Genomic DNA, 16,989 nt, shown 5'->3' on the forward strand with positions numbered 1-16,989 from the left:
TTGGTGTTTGTTTTTTTTTTAATATTTATTTCACTGCTGCTTTTTCTATCATGGTGAATAGAGGCAATATCTATTTTTTTTTCCCCTTTATTTTTAAAGGTAATCAAAGAAAACTCAGTTCTATATGAGTATATTTTATCTGTGTCAAGATAGGAACAATGATTCCAAAGCCAGGATAACTCTTCTTCTGATAAGGAAGTACAGGTTACAGAATTATCTGTAAACTGAGAAAATGTAATCTGAAGTCAGTGGGAGAGGCTGCTTCCTCCCCCCCCCCCCCGTTCTTTTTTAAAGGTACATCACTTTCAGGGCTCATATCGGGTCTAGCTTTGTTCTTGTAAAAGTTGAGAAAGTTTCTAGCATTGAAATTTGTGAAACAAGTGTTAAGTACAAAGGTTTATTTTTTTATAAGCCCTGGGATAACTACATGGCAGATCTCTGTAGCAAGGTTAAAGCAACAAATATTGTACAAGGCAAGGTTTTACTTTTAGATAGTGCATGGCTTTTGGAAGTTATGTAATTGTTAGATTTGCTAAGGCAAGCAGGATACCATAACCGCAATGCAACATTAACATGCCTGACCAAACAAAATAACAATGAAACCAACGGATTATTTAGGTGTGAGCATAATATATGGATTTAGAAACCTTTGAGTACACCCTTCCAGGTCAGCTGCAACTGAGTTGAAGGATGGGAAAATTTTTTTGTACATCCTAGGTGACTCAAATATTTATGTTATTTTTTAATATTCTTCCCTTCTTTGTCCTTTGCTTTGTTAACAGAATGACAGGACTTTTGTGCACTAAGTTAATGTAATTTTGGATTTCATTTTTTTAACATCATTATTAATATTCAAGTATATAATAACTAATGATAATAAACCACTTCCCAGAGGAAGTGGGAAGTGGGAAGTGGTTTCCTTAGTGTTCCTTAGTGGAACAAGAGCTCAGAGGATGAAGAAATAAAGATATCATATGATACATCACGTACACTCAAACCAAGGCTCCGCAGCTAAATGTATATAGCCAGCAGGTTGTCTTTTACAACAAACAGTTTTGTCAAAATAAGGCTAATACACTCCTTAATGTTGTTCTTGCTCTTTTTGTTGTTTTTGGGAAATCATGAGTTCATCTGTAGGAGCTTTAGACTGTCTAAATTTGCTGCAAGTGTACTGTACTATGAAGAGCTACTTTCCAAGTTTTCAGTCACGCAAAAGAAGAAAAAATTCCAGTAGTATCTTTTTCAGGTCAGCTTGCATTCATCAGTGAGACCAGATAGCCAGACACACTTAAAACTAAAATCATTTAATATGACCAAAAGCCTTGTACACTTAATACACATGACCTGGGGGCACCAAAGCCCAAATTCCAGATCTTCCGAACTACTCGCAATTTGAATCTAGCCCACGAGGCATCTGGAGTCCTGAGGTGCTTGTATTTTTTTCTGTTAAAAGTTTGCTAATGGCTTGGTGGTCTGCTTCTGGGCAGGCCAGAATGGTTCAAATCTTGACAGTGCTGTACAGTCAAGCACCTAACATTCCTAGTCTCCCTGTATTTCATAAGGAAGTTATTCTGCCCTTTACCTCCCATTACAATCCAGTAACTGACCTTGACATAATACCTGGGTAGCACCTCCAGCAATACTCCACTGCCAGCAGTTCCTTCTTTTCACATTCCCATCTGTTGGTTGGAGCATTCACCCAAAGGCCCATGGAGGGAACACAGCCCTGTTGCCCAGAGTTAGGAGTCAACAGGGAGGCCATGAAACTACAGATAGGATATAACTGGGAATCTGCATCTTTTGTGGACTCCTTTAAATATGAAGAGTGCTGATTCATGATCTCAAAGCATGACCTGTGAATCTCTGAAAACATCTTTAGCTGGTAGTACATGTTGTATGTTGGCTGTTTTGGGAATCCTGGAGGTCTCTTTAAATGCATTGCCTCCTTAGGTGTCTAACCATGAGAAGTGCAGTGGCTCTCGAAAGGAAGTTCTTGAGTGGCCACTGGTTTTCCTAGTGGAACTGTTTGAGTGCAAAAACTCTTCTCTGGGGTGCAGTTATCCTCAGAAAGTTACTTAATCTTAAAGCAGAAGTTTTGGGAAATAGTCATCCTCTGTGTAGAATGTGATAATACTAGGAAGAGCAAGGTGTTTCCTAAAGACTTGCTTCTTTGTGTGAGGCATGGGTGGAGTGTGGGAGAGGAGGTAGAAGTAACCCGAGGAACTCCTGTGGGAGATTCTTGCGTTTTGGGCTGTCAATAGAATCACAACTCTGATAAATGGCTCAAATTCTTACTTTATCTGTATCCAGAAAGACATTTGCAACCAAATGTCATTACCTCCGGTCATCTTTCTACTGATTGCTATTTTCTCTAAGTTCTCAAGTGAACAGTGAGGTTTCTTGTGTGTTCTTTTTTTAAACTATATCTGCCATGTCAAGGTTAAAATGCTGTGGGTAAATAAACATGCTGTTGGTATTAGGCAGAACAGCTAATCTAGAGTGAAGCTGATTTATATGTTCTGAGTTGTAAAATACTGGAAAATCTCAAGCAGAGATCAAGGCTACGATAGCACAGTTGCACTTATGTTGCATAAAAATAAAGAGCTTCAAGCCAATGTAAAGAATATGAATTTTCTTATTGGTTCATTAACAATCAGTGTTTCATCAAATCTCCTAAGAGTCAAGCTCATCCTGAATGTAGTGCAGGACATATGAACCTGGCCCAATATATTTCTCTCTGACAGTTCACTCTATTTCAATTTGGTTTCTCTCATGAAAGGTAAGGGGAAAAGGAAGCTCTGAGGCATTTGCAGGATATCATGTGAAAGTAGTTGCCAAGTTTACAGCTAGATTTATCCTTCGCTGTCATCAGTGGGAACTCCTCTTTGGAGTGTCTTTGGAATTTGGATAAATATTTCTTACAATTAAGTGAACAGTTCAGCAAAAACTCATGACCTCAGTCACATCCTTTCATAGCAAAGGGAGAACGCAGACTAACACACTAGTCAGGAATACTTCTACTTGGATGACATCTTAAAAGTATTACATGCATTGTTTCCTCCACGTGTCATGATAGATATTTTTAAATGTAAGCACCCTATACTATGGGTGATGTTCTTGTAATCAGTTTCATGATCTTAACATTTTCTGTAAGAAATCGTTTGTATGCGCACGTATATATATATGTGTGTATATATGTATATACATATGCAAGCCCAAGCAGAAAACCTGCATTGTTTTTATCCAACAACAAAAGTTAAGGCATTTCTCAGTTCATTCACTTTCTGAATATAGAATCCCATGTTTAAAGAAGAAAAAAATAATAAAAGAACCATAGTGTTAAAGAGAGATGGGTGTATGTGTCTCATTGAGTGACCATATTCATCCAGAAATAATTAAAAGACAGCGATGAAGGGAATATACTCTATGCAGCCCGTTGTAGAATTCCCTGTACAGAAAAATCCTTAAACTGATAAGATCACTGGTGTGATACCTCTCTCCTAGTTTGAGGGAAGTCCAATTCCATGAAATAGATATTTCAGGAGAGGTTCTGATATGTGAGTGAAAGGGATGACTTCAGCCTCCTTTAGAGCATTGATTAGTATGCTTCTAGGTAAGTCACAGCCGGGTAAGAACTGTGGTAACAAATTACGGACCTTTTTTTTTAACCCTATGTAGGGACTTCTACCATCCTTGTTCCTGATCTGCTACATACTGTCTATGGTGTCTTTGGAGAAACCATAGAATGGCTTGGGCTGGAAGGGACCTTAAAGATCATCTCACTCCAGCCCCCCTGCCATCAGCAGGGATGCCACCCAGTAGACCAGGTTGCTCAGGGGCCCCGTCCAACCTGGCCTTGAACACTGCCAGGGACGGGGCATTCACAACCTCTCTGGGCAACGTGTTCCAGTGCCTCACCACCCCCTGAGTAAAGAATTTTTTCCTAACATCTAATCCAAATTTCTGCTCTTTCAGTTTGAAACCATTCCCCCTTGTCCTATCACTAGCTGCCTTTAGGAAAAGTCTCTCCCCCTCTTTTACATAAGCCCCCTTTAAGTCTTGGAAGGCCACTATAAGGTCTCCCCAGAACCTTCTCTTCTGCAGGGTGAACAACCCCAGCTCCTTCAGCCTGTCTTCATTGCAGAGGTGCTCCAGCCTTCTAATCATCTTAGTGGCCCTCCTCTGGATCCATTCTAAAAGGTCCACATCTTTCTTGTGCTGAGGGCTCCAGAGCTGGATGCAGAACTCCTGGTGGGGTCTCACGAGGGCAGAGTAGAGGGGCAGAATCACCTCCCTCGACCTGCTGGCCACACCTCTTCTGATGCAGCCCAGGACACCGTTGGCTTTCCGGGCTGCGAGAGCACATTGCTGGCTCATGTCCAGCTTTTTGTCCACTAGAACCCCCAAGCCCTTCTCTGCGTGGCTGCTCTCAATGAGTTCTTCTCCCAGTCTGTACTCATGTCTGGGATTGCCTCGACCCAGGTGCAGGACCTTACACTTGTCCTTGTTGAACCTCATTCAGTTCATATGGGCCCACTTCTCAAGCTTGTCCAGGTCCCCCGGGATGGCATCCCATTCCTCAGGTGTGTCAACTGCACCACTCAGCTTAGTGTCACCTGAAAACTTGCTGAGGGTGCACTCAATCCCACTGTCTATGTCATTGATGAAGATATTGAAAAGCACTGGCCCCAGTATGGAGCCCTGAGGGACATCACTCGTCACTGATCTCCATCCGGACATTGAGCCATTGACCACTACCCTCTGGATGTGACCATCCAGCCAATTTCTTATCCATTGAATAGTCCACCCTTCGAATCCATATCTCTCTAATTTAGACATAAGGATGTTGTGTGAGACTGTGTCAAAGGCTTTACAGAAGTCTACATAGATGACATCAATCGGTCTTCCCTTATTGATTGTTGCAGTGATTCCATCATAGAAGGCCACCAGATTGGTCAGGCATGATTTGCCCTTGGTGAATCCGTGCTGGCTTACTTGAATCACCTCCTTGTCTTGCATGTGCCTTAACATTGCTTCCATGAGGATCCATTCCATGATCTTCCCAGGCACAGAGGTGAGGCTCACCAGTCTGTAATTCCCTGGGTCCTCCTTCCTACGTTTTTTAAAAATAGGGGTGACGTTACCCTTTTTCCAGTCACCAGGGACCTAACCTGACTGCCATGACTTTTCAAATGTGATGGAGAGTGGTCTTGCAACTACATCAGCCAGTTCCCTTAGGACCTTGGGATGTATGTCATGAGGTCCCATAGACTTCTGTTTGTTTAGTTTTATCAGGTGGTCTTGAACTTGCTCTTTGCTATCCCAGTAGGTGACACCAGGGCCTGGATGAGGTGATCAAGATGTATAGCAGGCAGGTGAACTTACGAATTAGGATGCGTGTGTAAAAGCTCACTCTCACTTGCAGAGCTTGGGTGGTTGAGACAATTGAGCTGAATGGTTAGGGACCTAGTTGAGACTCCTCCATTTTAATGTTTGTTTTTTCATTTGCCATCTTTGTGACGTCTTGCAGTAGGGATTTAATTTCAGGTTTATCACATCCTGTGACATCCTCAGTATGTACTGGTGTGTGGGCTTGTTCATCCCCAGGAGAAGGAGCCTCAGCCAGGGCTTGGACACCTCTACGCTGGTGCTTGGAAGGGGGGTGCTGGGAGAGTATAAGTGAGGTGTGCTCTGTTGCAGCATTTGTGTTAAATAAAATCACTGTGCGCTCCATGATATTCTCCTCTCTGGATCTCCTACATTGGTGAGACAATGTTGGAAAGTATTCCCTGCAATGGGTTGTGCTTTGGTTTTGAAAAAACACCCCATGAAAAGCAACTGCATGATTATTGGGCTCTCTGAAAGGAAACCTGCACATACAGGGGCGGCAGCACCAGCGCACCAGCGTGGATGTAGGCTCCATCCCCAGGGCTGACCACACGTTCCCCTGCATTCAGTGGGGTTTGTGCCCAAGAAGCGCTGGGTACAGGAATCTGGTGGGAGGTGGTTTTTGGGGGCCCTGCAGCTCTGTCACCTGTCGATGCTCGTTTGGTCCCCACAGACCTGTTCCTCCCAGCGGGGGTCCCATTGTTCATAGCATATCTGACCGGGACGTAGCACTGCTGTGGGTATCTGCTCTGGGATCTCTCCCTGGCCACATTCCCCTGGTGGCAGGCAAGAGAGCCAACTGTGTCTTCTTCCTCTTCATCATCTGCTGGCAGCACCTGCAGGACATGATCAAAAGGCCTCCTGCAGAGTGGGCACACAGCTCTTGTTACAGCCCACCTCTGGATGCAGCCAAAGCAGAAGCGATGGAAGCACAAGGCCACGCAGGCTGCATTGTTGACTTCTCCCAGGCAGATGGGGCATGGGTCATCTTCTAATACCTTCAACTGCCCTGCCTGCTGCAGCTGGCTCCTGCTGGCTGCCACAGCAGAGCTGCTCTCCTCCAGAGCTTCCTCAGCAGCCGACACCATGTCCTGCAGAGAAAGACGTGCGATGTGCCTTAGCTTTCCTCACACTAGGAAGAGAAAAGCAAAGAAAAATCAAAATGAGTGGTGGGAGAGGGTCTCCCAAAGGGTTTTTCTGAGGGCTGAAAAGCAGCATCAGCAGTAGTCCTGTGGGACAGCCAGACTCATGGGCTGCCCTCCACACCCTCCCCCTTGGCTCCCCACAAGGCACGCTACTCACCAGTCCCAGACCCCAACATTAGCTCCCAGACAGCCAGCATGGCTTGAGCTAGCAGAGGGTACATGAAGCAGGAGGTGGTCAGGGAAGACAGAGGAACTCACCAGGAGTCTTCACGAGGTCTGTGGCTCTGGAACAAATGCTGTGCAGGACCCCACAGCCAGGCAGCGATGAGAGAAGCAACTGAAGGAGCAGCCTTAGCTCAGCACTCAGCACGCTGCTCTCCCCAAAGCCAAGTCTCAAATCCAAGTCCATAGTCCTGCTCAAGCCTGCATGTCCTGTGTGTGTGCCTGCAAGAGCCCTGGGCAAAACAGGCCAGGACTGGAACCTGCAACTGCTAAAGAACAGTGAGTTCAGGGCAGTCATAGCTGCTCCACAGTGACATTACAAGGGTATCTGGGGGTGCCGCCGCAACTGTCACACAGTGAGAATGGCAAATGGCCCAAAGGGAGAGAGCCCCTGCTTCGCAGGACATTGGCCATCTTGTCAGGTCCTGTGATGAGAGGCTGATGCCCCTGAGCACAAAGGCCCAGCAATGGGCAGCAGAGAAATGAAGGTCAGGGAATCTTTGTGACCTCTTCAGCACCCACAGTACACCCTGACTTGTCTCCTCCAAGGGCTATCAGAGGAGAAGGACTTGTACCTTGTTACCTGGTGATCACAGAATGGTTGAGGTTGAAAGGGACACCTGCAGGTCATCTTGGCCACTGCCCCTGCTCAAGCAGGTCAACAAGAGCCTGTTGCCCAGGACCACGTCCAGACAGCTTTTGAAGATCTCCAAGGAAGTAGGCTACACCATCTCTCTGGGCAATCTGTGCCAGGGCTATGTCACCCTCACACTAGAAACATGTTTCCTCATGCTCAAGATGAACCTCTGTTCTCTGGAGTCTCTCCAGTATCTCCATTTCTCTGTTGTGCTGGAGGGCCCAGAACTGGACACAGTACTCCAGATGCGGCCTCACCAGTGCCGAGGAGAGGGGAAGTATTACCTCCCTCAGCCTCTTGGCAACACCCCTCCTAATACAGCCCAGGATACCATCAGCCTTGAGAACAGAGTGCTGGCTCATGTTCACCTTGGTGTCTACCTGTACTCCCAGGTCTTTTTCTGCAAAGTTGCTTTCCAGAACATCAGCTCCTATTTTCTTCCTGCGCCTGGAGTACTGGTGCAGGACTTCGCACTTCCCTTTGTTGAACTTCATGAGGCTTCCCTCAGCTCATTTCTCCAGCCTGTTGAGGTTCCTCTGGATGGTAGCACGACCCCCTCATGTAGCAGCCACTCCTCTCAGTGTTACAAAATACGGTTAAAAACGTGAAAAGTTGGTTCATAGCTGGTTTCAAGTTGGTCCATACTTTATTTCATGCAGTTGTCTGGAGCTGTGGTATTGTCCTCCTAGTACTTCTTTAATTGCCCCTTTCTTGTGGTTTGTGGTAAATATGCCTTGGATTTCTACACGTACACATTTGAAGACTACTAGGTTGTTTCCTTCCTGGGCTGTATTTAAATTGGATGGAGATAAGAATGAGTTTGGTTGGTTGGTTGGTTGGATTTTTTTTTCCTAGAGAAGAATAAAGTATAAATGCAATTTAAAACAGTATTTTAAAGCATTCAGAAAACAGACTAAAGAAAGAAGTGTTATGGTCACCACCCTTTCCCCTCACATAAGGGACACAAATGTGACAAACACATATGTTTATTCTTTTGTTTCTCTAGAAGAGGTAATAGTTTGTTGTCATCTCAAACTGGCAAAAGACATCTGGAGCAACAGTGCTACACAGCATGATATCCAGGGATAAAGTGTTAGGCTGTTTCCTGGAAGATGTGTTTATTCATTTTATGTACAAAGAGAGGCTTTATTAAGCTTTTTGTAACTGCTGAATATTTTACACTGATAGTGGCTGAATTTCCATGCCATGTTTTTCTATAATGAAGCATCAGGTATAAATTTGATAAAAAGATGGGTCACACAACCATCAATTACTTATAAGCTTTTTTCTCTATTTTTATCCAAAGTAGCCACCCTATCTTGGTGATTTGCCTACACTAAGACTATTTTATTACTGGTTTGATATTTTTGATTGATGATTGCCATTACTGGTGTGTGAAACTGAATGTGTCAATCTTATATCTCCAAATCTCCTTAGCTGGCTAATTTCCCTTCAAAAAAATACTTCTGAGGACAACAGCTTGAAAAAGAAATGCAAACGAAACCAAAATTTACCTAAAATAGCAGAGGTGAGACCAGACAGTGAGTGGTTTCTAAGTTGCTGTGTGATGTGTCAGACTATGTGGCTTCTTACCCTTATGTGCCAGAGTAACTCATCTCTGTTGCATTCTCACATAAGACTTCCCTGTCAGTTCAACAACATTGTCTTCCTGCTCAGACCATCTTGCCACCTGGCATACCATTTTGATTTGCTCTGCTCATGCTCATTTATCTAGAAAGCTAAGTTATTTTAATCTCCTCCTTTGAACTTTAAAACATCATAGCCTTTGCTGCCTAATCACTTGTTTCTCTATATCTCTCATCAAAATATTGAATAATTTAGGTAACACCTGTGTTGAAATTAATCTTTGAAGTGTAGCATTACAATCACCACTCTAACTGTCCTGTCTTATTGTAGATGGCTGCAAGGAGATAGTCTGTTGTCTTCTGTGGCAATCAGCAATGTTAACTAACTGTAACTGAAGATATTGTTATTTCTTCAAAGTCTAAACATAAATATTTCTAGCTAAGGATAACTGTGCATCATTTGAAGTTAGGTATATAGTAATGAAGGAGAAGCTGCAGAAGAAAGCAGAAAATTCCTCCAACATTTTGGTAACAGATAATCCATACGGAAAGATGAAATTACAGTGGATCAGAGAAGTTTTGTTAGCTATACAGTATGTCAATATACATTTCAGCTGAAATAAAAATATTTGCTGAAATGGAGTAAAGTTTATCATGCTATTCAACCTGTGCTGGGGGAAGAAAAAATTTACTTGTTTTCAGAATAAAATATTTTTGGTTTCTTTTGTGATAGTTTTGACAGATTTTTTTTTTTTTTAAATCTGTACTATAATGCAGAATTTCAAAAATCCTTAAGATTTCTTTTCTGTGGCAGCCTGAAATTTCTAAACCAAAGTGTCTTTATTTGCAGAGTATTTTTAGATTTTTAGTTTTCATTTCAAAGGAAGTATAGTTAAATATCTAAATCTCAGACACATGTGAAATAACATTTCCTTCAATGTAACCCTAGTAAAAAGCCTTACCAGCAATATTTTAAGGGTATCTTGCTGAACACATTTGCAGCAGCTTCTCTTTCTTATGAGGTAATGTGTTTTGAAATAATATCACAGAAGAGAAGCTGTGTAGTGTTGCATGAAAGTCATAGACTATTACTTGCTTTTGTGCTTTATTGAGTCATCTTGCCATAATGTAGTTATGACTTTTGTAGTATAAGTGCAAAGGTTTTGATATTTCTTGGATTTTCAGTTGCCGTATTCATAGCATGTATGTTTGTCTTACCCAGCCCCAACCAACCAAACTGGTTTTTGTTAGCCTTATGTTCTGTAAGAAAAAGAAAGATGCTATTGACTCCTCAAGCTGTGGTTTAGAAGCATTATTTCTGTTAATTCCCAACAAGTAAACAAAACCCCTGTTTTTATGGAACAGATATACTTTATAAATGGTATTTAAGTTGTATTTATTGTGCCTGTCACTGAAATACTTCAGAGAAAATTACGTTTTCAATATTATTTGAGAATACTTGGGTCCAAATGACTTATTTTTAACATATTCCAGCCTGTGAATTTCTAATGTACAGGGGAAGATGGTTCTTCTACAAATGGCCCTTTGGAGTTGAGCCTAAGGTTCATCCAAGGTTCAGATGCTTCATTACCACCAGGCAGGAAATGAGCAAGTTAGACTTTAGACCAATATTGCTCTGCAAATAGCAGGAGAATTTGTTGACTAACATCTGATCTCTGATTCATCTCTTATAATTAACATTGTTGTTATTCCAGACAGCTAGAAGCATTGTAAACACCAGCTGTAAACATTTCATTTGTGTCCTAGATAGCCAAGACTGGGTATTGAGGCATGGGTAGAACTAGGAAAAGAGAAAAGATCAGTCAGATAAGAGAAAAGGGGGGGTAGGGGAGAAGACAGAAAGGATATTATAGAAATCACATAATAGCTATGCTATTACAATGTTACTCATTTTTTTAATTAACATATGGCAGTTCTTTGATATCTAACCAGGATTGAGACGTCTTTGTGTCTCAACAGGGATATTGTCATGATTTCTGCTTCAAACTTACACTTTCAGTAGCATCTGCCTAGGTACTCTGCTTACAAATAATACTTAGTTACTGAACCCCAGCATCTTCACTTTTTTGCTGGGTTCTAGCCAAGATGACTTTATAGTCCCTAGTCCTAGAACAGTTAGATGGGAGGCAGAAGCATAAATCTCAAGGAACATGCAGCAAGCAAGAGATGCATGGCAGAAAAAACCTCATATGAGAACAAACTAAGTTTGACCTAGCTGTTGTTTTCTTCCTTGTCCTGTAAAATGCGTCATCTGACATGCACTATTAAAAGCTATTTACACAGTTATGCACAAGAATAATTCGGGTTAGTAAATCACTTCTTCTGTAAGAATCCAAATGAATTCATAAAAACTTGTTTGAGTACAACATACGACAATTTACCAAATAAAGGCAGGAGAAACTTTAATAATTTCTTATTTCTATGGTGATTTTTGTACATATGCTTTGATAATTAATGCTAGCTTGATAAAGTTCTCCACTTATTCATCTAAAATTAGTTCTGGAGTGGCATTAAAAAGTTTTCCAACTCTTTAAGTTAACTTGCTTTTATTCATGGTCTACCATAATCTGCTTCTGACTGTTCTGGTGTTCAAGATGAACTCAATGTTCAATACAGACTCCTAACAGTGTTTGAGTGACTGGAAATCAGTGAGTTGATGTGCAGGTGGAAGGACCCACCACAATACACTTATCCATGGAATAATTATTACCACTTTTATGATCTGGAGTACTGAACTAGAATACAACATGACATTCGAGACAGCCAGCACAGCTTCACAAAGGCCAAGTCCTGCATGACGAACCTAGTGACCTTCTATGATGGAGTAACTACATCAGTGGACGAGGGAAGAGCTACAGATGTCATCTATCTGGAACTCTGTAAGGCCTTTGACACAGTCTCACACAATATCCTCCTCTTTAAATTGGAAGGATATGGATTTGATGGGTGGACTGTTTGGTGGATAATGAATTGGCTGGATGGTCACATCCAGAGGGTAGTGGTCAATGGCTCAATGTCCGGATGGAGATCAGTGACGAGTGATGTCCCTCAGGGCTCCATACTGGGGCCAGTGCTTTTCAATATCTTCATCAATGACATAGACAGTGGGATTGAGTGCACCCTCAGCAAGTTTTCAGGTGACACTAAGCTGAGTGGTGCAGTTGACACACCTGAGGAATGGGATGCCATCCCGGGGGACCTGGACAAGCTTGAGAAGTGGGCCCATATGAACTGAATGAGGTTCAACAAGGACAAGTGTAAGGTCCTGCACCTGGGTCGAGGCAATCCCAGACATGAGTACAGACTGGGAGAAGAACTCATTGAGAGCAGCCACGCAGAGAAGGGCTTGGGGGTTCTAGTGGACAAAAAGCTGGACATGAGCCAGCAATGTGCTCTCGCAGCCCGGAAAGCCAACGGTGTCCTGGGCTGCATCAGAAGAGGTGTGGCCAGCAGGTCGAGGGAGGTGATTCTGCCCCTCTACTCTGCCCTCGTGAGACCCCACCAGGAGTTCTGCATCCAGCTCTGGAGCCCTCAGCACAAGAAAGATGTGGACCTTTTAGAATGGATCCAGAGGAGGGCCACTAAGATGATTAGAAGGCTGGAGCACCTCTGCAATGAAGACTGCTTAAGGAGCTGGGGTTGTTCACCCTGCAGAAGAGAAGGTTCTGGGGAGACCTTATTGCGGCCTTTCAGTACTTAAAGGGGGCTTATAAGAAAGATGGGGACAAACTTTTTAGCAGAGCCAATAGAGATAGGACAAGGGGTAATGGTTTTAAACTAAAAGAGGGTAGGTTCAGACTAGATACAAGGAAGAAATTTTTTACAATGAGTGTAGTGAAAAACTGGAAAGGTTGCCCAGAGAGGTGGTAGATGCCCCATCCTTGGAAACATTCAATGACAGGCTGGGTGGGGCTCTGAGCAACCTTATCTAGTTGTAGATGTCCCTGCCAATTGTGGGGGGGGTTGGACTAGATGACCTTTAAAGGTCCCTTCCATCCCAAAGCATTCTATGGTTCTATGATTAATACCAATAAAGAGTTATCTGTACAAGGTAACTGTAATCTAGTTTGAATAGGGCTAGTTTTCTAGCTCTATATATTTTAGATTTCAAATTGTAGAATTAAGTAGAAGGGATGTAGACCATACATAAAAGATGAAGAGTCTGATTTTGGAAAGCTGTGATACATGAAAAGAACTTGAGTGTTCTAGTAATTATTCAGCTGAATATGACCTCCTGATGAAAAGCTGTGATCAGATGGAAGAATATGATCATGAAATGTGTGAACAAGAATCTTGAACATCATATATATTCCTTCTGTATCTGGCAGTCACAACACATAGTCTGTGAATGTTGTGTCCAGTTTTAGCATCAGTTTAAGAAAGCTATCAATCAACAGAGAAAACCCACCATAATAATGATGGAATTGGAAAACGCATCTCCTACTTACATGCTCAGGAAGCTCAGCCCTTTATCTTTAAAAAAAAAGGTTGAATAATGAATAATTTATTAGTGTATATTAGTAAGTATTTTATTCTGGAACATAAATTGGTAATAGAGGGGTCTTTAATCTATTAGACACAACATCCAAGAGCTATAAATTGTATGTTGACATTTACAGAGGAAAAAAATGTATTTTTGACTGAAAGGTTAAGTAATCATTGGAAGAACTTGCTAATGGTGTTGGCAGATCTTTGGCAATCAAGATTTTTTGTGGGGAAAAAACAAAAAGCTCTAAAAATTGGATTAAATTTAGGATGCATATTGTGCAAGAGATCAAATTTCAACAGTGTTCTCTTCTGGTCTCATTTTTCTATGATTGTTGTATATCATACAAGAATAATCTATATAATTGTACTATGTACAACACTAAATCAGACTCAAGGTACCTTTCTATTGTATATTATATATATAAATATAAAATTGTGTTCCTGTAGACTTGTCTTTCCAAGAGTTCATTCCACTCAAAACACCATTTCCTGTATACCTAGAGCTGGTGAACCCATAAACTCAAGGGAAGCCATCCTGAAGTCAGTAGATGTGTTTATGTACGTTAATATGATGTAACTTAGAGAAGTAGGATCCAAAGGAAGAAGTGTCAATGCTCATTTCCTCAATTACTATAAATAGCCCATTCTAAATGAAGGGATTTTTTAGAGCATAGTTTAAGAACATCTAACAAAGCTGCTTTTCTGTTGCTACCTGTTTCCTGTATACATGATTTTCTTAGTCAGCTAGCAAAGTTTGTATGTAACTATTTGAAAGACACAATACAGTAGGAACATATTCTTTCCTATGCAAACTGTAGGAAATATTTTAGTTACTAGGGTTATTTTTAATAACAGTAAAAAAATGCATACACGAAAGTGATGAAAGTGAGCAATACTCAACAAGAAATATGTTAATTTTTATTTTAGTTCTGTTCTGTGAAGCATCAGATATAAATACTTGTTGGGAAGTGGGAAGGATTGTCAAAACAATGCCAAAATTCATTTTGCCAGAAGCCTTACGTTTTAGTCATCTAGGCACTTACTGTGACTGGCAGTAACACCTTATTTCTTCTTTCATCAGTCTTTCAGCACTTCCAGAAGCAGTGTGCATTCTGGGAAGAGCATAAGAAAAATGAATAAATAAATAAATCAGACTACTCAAACCTGATACAAAACTCAGTGAGCACTCACCAGTTTCAGAGAAGTTAGAAAGCTGATTTATTCCTAAGATAGGCAGAACTAACAGGAGTGATTATACTCAATATGGTAACTCAGAAGAGGAATGGAAGTGTCGGTATTGCATCCCAGGGCCTCTATCATTGAAGTCCATATCCTCTCCTCCATTAATTTCAAGACTTGCATTGCCTTGGTGGCAGCAAATCCTGCCACCATCACCCTTGATATGCAGACTGTGGCAAGTTTTGAAACAGTAGAAACAAGTCCTGGACCTGTGATTCAGTTAGCTGAAGGTAAAAATCTCTAGTGGCACTTAAGGTATCCTATTATTTTGTAGAGATTCATCTCAATTGTCCTGCCCTCTTAAGAATACAAATACAAATCTCACTCAGAAGCAAAGCTGCTGTCCTGAGACATTTTGAAAGCTGTCTGTATGGGTACTCCAGTGCATGTGTCACATATGCAGTTCCCACAGCTTCAGTATTTGAAACCTCGTACATTTTTTGTCTAAATGTCTGTGTGATAAGTGGCCATCCATATGCCTCTGGGTTTAGTTCTGGCAGAATATGCAGCTACTTAGATGGGCATCTCTGATATCACATCTCTGGCCCATGATAAGGCTTTTTATTTGATGCTATCACACAGTACGTCACCTAATTTCTTTGCTACTCCAGGAATTTCTTGCATGGTTTTCCTTGCTGTTGCTCTTTACTGGGGCTGAGAGGGGGAGCAGTCCTTAGGGGCTCTGGAAGAGAATGTGACTTTGGAGAACAAGGACCTATAGAGTCATACCTTGTCTGGGCAGCCCCTCGAAACCCTGGGGAGAGGTTGCTGCAGGCCAGAGGTGCTTCAGGTGGCAGCTTAAGGAGGAAAAACACTAAGAAATTTAGGCTTAGTGCCTACAAGGTGATGTCATGGCCAGTTTATTTACTGAAGAGAGCAGGGCTGATAGAAAGGTCTTATTAATAAGTTATTAAAGGAGGCTAGAGGGATAAGCAAACAAAGCTGGTATACGTACTCCCTCAAAATTCCTGTGAGTGAAGATGAGAGAAAAATAAATGAGGGGAAAAAACTGTCTGCCATTAAGGCAGACTGTTCTCAGTACCTGGTGAGGTTTTGGTAGAGGAGGCAACTATCTACATGCAGCCTTTGCGGTCAAGGGAGAGCTTTCCAATGTGTATAAATACCTGAAGGGAGGGTGCAAAGGCAATAGAGCCAGGCTCTCTACAGTGGTGCCCAGTAACAGGACAAGAGGCAATATTCAAAAGCTGTCTGGACATGGTCCTGGGCAACCTGCTCTGTGGTCCTTCTTGAGCAGGAGGGCTGGACTCCAGGGGTCCCTTCCAACCTCATCCATTCTGTGATTCTCTGTAAACACAACTGATATTTATTCTCCCTGGCAGCAGTAACAGCAATGGTGGTGAATAAAAGGAGGCACACCCCCTATTTTTTTTTTTATTTGAAGTGTGTCTGGAGGCTCCAAAGTCTCCACTGAGGCCAAGCTCTTGGGCAGTGGCAGGGAAAGGTTTCCTGGTGTTTCGTGCCTATTCCTGAATCCTGGAGAGGAGATTCAAACTCATAGTAGGACAGGACTGCTCCCCAATATGTCTGTTAGGGCTGCAGCATGGCAGGTCATGATAGGCATATCCTCCTGTGTGAGAATAGCACAGGGGAATTGAAATGCCTGGAATTTTCCTGGAGAGACACTAGCCGTCAGAAGATATGCTGATGTATGATGTGGTACTGGTTTCAGCCATGAACGTCCCCTCTCTGAGACAGCCAGACAGACCTGCTTTCTTGGGATTATCGGGCTAGCACAGTCTGACTCATGTTATGAGCCTAAATTGTTGCTTGGATTTCATAAAACTGCCCATCCTGCTGCTATGAAAGAGTTCATTTCGTGACAACTATAATTATGAAACACACAGGAAATAAAAATATCGACAGTGTTATTTCTGTTTTACCTAAGGTTGTGGGAAGAGTCTGGACCCTTTAGGTCAGCCATTCCCATGTAAGAAAACTCTCCATTGTCCCAAGAGCTGGCAGACATGTTTCAGTCCAGTCTGGCTGCCTTGTGGCTTCCCCAAGCTGCTATCTATAGGCTCTTTTTTGGTCTTCATTCTTCTGGGAGTAAGTTGGATTATCTGGTCTTTACTGATTGCCCTGACACTATCTGCACTGCAGCCATCTGCCTGCAATTCATCCTCCTTAAATGCTGTCCTACCTTAGGATTGCACATTTCTCCTCGCAATATCTTATTTACCTCTGCGGAGGAGGAGGAGATGCCTCTATGCTGCTTAGAGGGCTTTGCTTCAAATTTTTGAAT

The sequence above is a fragment of the Nipponia nippon genome, unplaced genomic scaffold, assembly GCF_047370975.1.
Source record: "Nipponia nippon isolate SJK-2023a ecotype South Korea unplaced genomic scaffold, ASM4737097v1 scaffold_20, whole genome shotgun sequence".
Classification (NCBI taxonomy): domain Eukaryota; kingdom Metazoa; phylum Chordata; class Aves; order Pelecaniformes; family Threskiornithidae; genus Nipponia; species Nipponia nippon.